The sequence below is a fragment of the Stegodyphus dumicola genome, chromosome 9 (genome assembly GCF_044657685.1).
Source record: "Stegodyphus dumicola isolate Sdum_Otavi_A_Nest chromosome 9, ASM4465768v1".
NCBI classification, from domain to species: Eukaryota; Metazoa; Arthropoda; class Arachnida; order Araneae; family Eresidae; genus Stegodyphus; species Stegodyphus dumicola.
In genome coordinates, this window is record NC_140776.1 from 28,581,844 (window position 1) to 28,588,140 (window position 6,297).

Here is a 6,297-nt window from a genome sequence, read left to right on the forward strand (position 1 = left end):
TTTGGGTTGTGTGGGGCCCCATCAACATTCCAGAGAGCTATGGACATTGTTCTAAAGCCTGTCCTAGGAAAGTCAACTTTAATTTATCTAGATGATATAATTATAACGAGTAGTACGTTGGAACAACATATGAATGATCTAGAACAAGTTTTTAAATTATTAAAAGAGGCCGGTCTTACAATTAACGCCTCAAAATGCAAGTTCGAAACTAAAGAACTTAAATATCTCGGTTATAAAATTTCGCAAAAGGGTATAGAAACGCAAGATTCAAAAATAAAAGCTATTAAGAATTTCCCACCGCCCAACACCGCCAAGAAACTTTCTTCTTTCCTTGGAGTATGTTCTTACTATCGATCTTTCATAAAAGATTTCGCTAATATTGTTGAACCACTCTTAGTAATCAAAAGAAAAAGGGCTAAATTTACGTGGACAGCGGAAGCTAACACAGCTTTTGAAAGAATAATGATGAATTTTTAATTTTATTTTGTCCGTAGTACATTTACTTATGCTAAAATCTTCCATTTGGTTGACTGTACTTTACATTTAGACCTAAGTTGATAAATCAGAGTGATTTTGTGTTTTAAAGCTTCAGATTCAGAAATAGTACAATTTCAGAAATAATACAACTCAAAAGCAAAAAGATTAAAACGACAAGAGAATATACTGCAAGCAAGCGAACGTGATAAATGACTTTTTGGGCTGAATTTCATGAATTCATAGATGGGGTGCAAAATTTTAATACACTGTATATGAACTATTTTTCAAATGTATTACGATCACCAACTTTACATAGACTTTAAGTAAACATTTCATGTTAATTTACCATTTTTTCCTGAGATTTATCTACGTATTTACTAAATTTTTGCATTTTGTTTATAAATATAATACCAAAAGGACATAAGAGAACATTTGTTTCTTGAAAATGTCCATAATTTTACCCAACTGTTATTTCTTTCATAGCTTTGAAGTAACCTACTAAACATATAGTTATCTTGTATTGACCAGACAGCCGTTGGTCTTGCCAATGTCTGAGTTAAGTCACAAAGCTAGGGAATTTAAGTAATATTTTACCAGTACGGAGAACTTCTTACGGCGTTTTTGATGAAAATTGACCGAATTTAGTAGTTCATTACTAACCTATGAGCCTTTAACTATTTTTTTTATTCGGAAAAAAACACACCAGAAATTATCCTCAAGATTTTCCATACAGATTTTCCATGTACTACTTTTCATGAAATTACATTTCCAATGAAATTTGATTCATTGTCCAGATAGTTAAATGTTTGTTATTTTTTCGCATACGAATGCATTTCGTGTCTCACATACGCTCATTACATATGATTTAACAAAATTACAAACGAGTTAGAAGTTAAGTGAATATTTTCTGAAATACTGTACATTTCATTTCGGAAAGTTTACACGAGGATCTTCATTTTGAATCCTTTAATGTTTCTTTTCCTGCATCCAAAGTAAATTTAGAGTAAAAAATTTTCAGTTTGGACGAAAGTTATTTACCGATCGTTGTGACGTGTTCGTGTTTTCATATATTGTTTTTTGTGAAGTACCTTATCGATAACCTTTTGAACACTTTGAATATTACGGCCACTGCAAATCATTGAATTTTCATAAATTTTCTTATTTATCTTTTACAAGTCCTTGTAAAGATTTGGGAACAAATTTTTATTAAATATTTGTATTGTATGATTTAATAACTTTTTACACTTACATTTACGTTTACATTACGTTCCAAACGTACTTACATTTACGTTTGGAAGATTTAACTTCAACAACACTACCACACTGAATCAGAAATTAAGAAAAGAAATGGAATTTTTTTAATCTTAGTATACTACACGAATAGATAATTTTTCTCTAATGTATTCGAATGTAGTAGATAATGGAGACTTTTAACACAGATCATACAGACTTTGAATATTTTCTCTAAGTCACCAAAAATTGCATTGCCATAGATTTTTCTCATAAAGTCTATTTCTTTCTTAAAAGAAGTTTATATACTAATTTCATAAGAAACATTTCTAAGAAAATATCTGACATTCATAAGAAAATCAGCGCTTGTTTCTTTACTAAATTTGTACTTTTTGACTTCATTCTACTGAAACGAAAATATTCATAACTTATTGCGAAGAAAAATGTTATAATTTTTGATTAATTTTCATACCACAGTATTTTCTTTGAAATTTTTTTTTCCTAGTCCACTGCTAATATATTGCTAATTTTCGTACGTGACAAAAAAACTCAGTTTAGAAACTTTTCTACTTAAAACCTTGTATTGCATTGCTGAACCGGGGCCATGCTTTCATTTTTGTCACATATCATGCGAATATTTTAAAAAAAGCATATTTTTTCCTTCTATTAGCACAATTTTTAACCAACATTTTACTATTACAGAGACTTCTTTAGTAAAATCTCAAGTGTTAAATTGAACGTTTCATTACTAATTTTGAAGATTCTGGATATATCCTACTTAAAAGTTCATAACCGATTAGCAAAATAATTTATATATGTACTTCGTTGTGCTCTTCGTTAATTTTTAAATCGTTGTTCAACTATAACACTTGATTTCTGGTGAAGTATCGAAATGATTATTTACTTTCTGCTTTTTCCAAAGAATTTCGTAGACACATATGTTCAGTACAGAAAATTTTCCTAACTTACCAGTATCATTACCAAAATAGAAAACATGCAAAATTTTCCTAAAAATTTATATATTTGTTTTTTACAAACATTTACACGAAAACGTACATTTAATTATTTAACATGTATTTTCCTATATCAGAACTAAAATTTCGAACGAAAATTTATAACTAATGTTATGTTCCGTAAAATTTTTGTATTGGTGATGTCATCTTTTTTTGGCAAAAGTTTTCAGAGTGTGCTCTCGGTAGTCTTTTAGACATTTTGAAACTGTTTTATCTTTGCTAATGGAAACTATTCTCTTTGCTATTGGAAACTATTCTCTTTGCTATTGGAAACTATTTTATTTTTGCTGTTGGTATATGCCTATGAATTCTCGATACTTTCTTGGTTTATCTTCAACTTATGAAATATTTAAATACTTAAAAATATATTTGTAGATTGTCTATGTTGAAACTTGTCATAGATTTCCTGGATTAAATTTTTTTTTGGAAAATGTATTTTATTTTATTTACGTGAATGAAACTGATGTTTTCTTAAAATTTTATTATTCAGAGTATTAGTCAATTATGACAGAATGTCTGATTTGTTCTCTTTTTAGTCAACATTCATATGAACTTCAGTATTTCAAATCTCTCACGTAACTGTAATTTTTCCTATTGGTAGTAGGAAGACGAATGGAATACATGCAGTTTATGCAGACATAAGGGTAAAAATCTGGAAGTAGAGAAATTCTTCATATTTAGACAATTCAGTAGAATGTGCAAATATTCATCCTATTCGAAGCTTATTTTTGGAATTACATAGCATATAAAGTGTAATTTTAATAAAAAGAGATATAATGAAAATTAAGTACTCTGCAAAATCTGAACGATAATTATGCAAAGCTAGTTATAAGGCAGTTTTTCATAGAAAGTGGTTTCAACAGAGGAAACATGCCAGCAATCTCCTGAAACTCTAAGTGGGCGTTTGATCTTCGCTCTTACGTAGAATTTACAATTCTACTTTACTTTTGTAAGAGCAAAGATCAGGTGCTCACTTAAAGTTTTAGGAGACTGCTAGCGTGTTTCCTCCGTTGAAACCACTTTTTATGAAAAACTGCCTTATAACTAGTTTTGCATAATTATCGTTCAGATTTTGCAGAGTACTTAATTTTCATTATATCTCTTTTTATTAAAATTACACTTTATATGCTATGTAATTCCAAAAATAAGCTTCGAATAGGATGAATATTTGCACATTCTACTGAATTGTCTAAATATGAAGAATTTCTCTACTTCCAGATTTTTACCCTTATGTCTGCATAAACTGCATGTATTCCATTCGTCTTCCTACTACCAATAGGAAAAATTACAGTTACGTGAGAGATTTGAAATACTGAAGTTCATATGAATGTTGACTAAAAAGAGAACAAATCAGACATTCTGTCATAATTGACTAATACTCTGAATAATAAAATTTTAAGAAAACATCAGTTTCATTCACGTAAATAAAATAAAATACATTTTCCAAAAAAAAAATTTAATCCAGGAAATCTATGACAAGTTTCAACATAGACAATCTACAAATATATTTTTAAGTATTTAAATATTTCATAAGTTGAAGATAAACCAAGAAAGTATCGAGAATTCATAGGCATATACCAACAGCAAAAATAAAATAGTTTCCAATAGCAAAGAGAATAGTTTCCAATAGCAAAGAGAATAGTTTCCAATAGCAAAGAGAATAGTTTCCAATAGCAAAGAGAATAGTTTCCAATAGCAAAGATAAAACAGTTTCAAAATGTCTAAAAGACTACCGAGAGCACACTCTGAAAACTTTTGCCAAAAAAAGATGACATCACCAATACAAAAATTTTACGGAACATAACATTAGTTATAAATTTTCGTTCGAAATTTTAGTTCTGATATAGGAAAATACATGTTAAATAATTAAATGTGCGTTTTCGTGTAAATGTTTGTAAAAAACAAATATATAAATTTTTAGGAAAATTTTGCATGTTTTCTATTTTGGTAATGATACTGGTAAGTTAGGAAAATTTTCTGTACTGAACATATGTGTCTACGAAATTCTTTGGAAAAAGCAGAAAGTAAATAATCATTTCGATACTTCACCAGAAATCAAGTGTTATAGTTGAACAACGATTTAAAAATTAACGAAGAGCACAACGAAGTACATATATAAATTATTTTGCTAATCGGTTATGAACTTTTAAGTAGGATATATCCAGAATCTTCAAAATTAGTAATGAAACGTTCAATTTAACACTTGAGATTTTACTAAAGAAGTCTCTGTAATAGTAAAATGTTGGTTAAAAATTGTGCTAATAGAAGGAAAAAATATGCTTTTTTTAAAATATTCGCATGATATGTGATAAAAATGAAAGCATGGCCCCGGTTCAGCAATGCAATACAAGGTTTTAAGTAGAAAAGTTTCTAAACTGAGTTTTTTTGTCACGTACGAAAATTAGCAATATATTAGCAGTGGACTAGGAAAAAAAATTTCAAAGATAATACTGTGGTATGAAAATAAATCAAAAAGTATAACATTTTTCTTCGCAATAAGTTATGAATATTTTCGTTTCAGTAGAATGAAGTCAGAAAGTACAAATTTAGTAAAGAAACAAGCGCTGATTTTCTTATGAATGTCAGATATTTTCTTAGAAATGTTTCTAATGAAATTAGTATATAAACTTCTTTTAAGAAAGAAATAGACTTTATGAGAAAAATCTATGACAATGCAATTTTTGGTGACTTAGAGAAAATATTCAAAGTCTGTATGATCTGTGTTAAAAGTCTCCATTATCTACTACATTCGAATACATTAGAGAAAAATTATCTATTCGTGTAGTATACTAAGATTAAAAAAATTCCATTTCTTTTCTTAATTTCTGATTCAGTGTGGTAGTGTTGTTGAAGTTAAATCTTCCAAACGTAAATGTAAGTACGTTTGGAAGGTAATGTAAACGTAAATGTAAGTGTAAAAAGTTATTAAATCATACAATACAAATATTTAATAAAAATTTGTTCCCAAATCTTTACAAGGACTTGTAAAAGATAAATAAGAAAATTTATGAAAATTCAATGATTTGCAGTGGCCGTAATATTCAAAGTGTTCAAAAGGTTATCGATAAGGTACTTCACAAAAAACAATATATGAAAACACGAACACGTCACAACGATCGGTAAATAACTTTCGTCCAAACTGAAAATTTTTTACTCTAAATTTACTTTGGATGCAGGAAAAGAAACATTAAAGGATTCAAAATGAAGATCCTTGTGTAAACTTTCCGAAATGAAATGTACAGTATTTCAGAAAATATTCACTTAACTTCTAACTCGTTTGTAATTTTGTTAAATCATATGTAATGAGCATATGTGAGACACGAAATGCATTCGTATGCGAAAAAATAACAAACATTTAACTATCTGGACAATGAATCAAATTTCTTTGGAAATGTAATTTCATGAAAAGTAGTACATGGAAAATCTGTATGGAAAATCTTGAGGATAATTTCTGGTGTGTTTTTTTCCGAATAAAAAAAATAGTTAAAGGCTCATAGGTTAGTAATGAACTATTAAATTCGGTCAATTTTCATCAAAAACGCCGTAAGAAGTTCTCCGTACTGGTAAAATATTACTT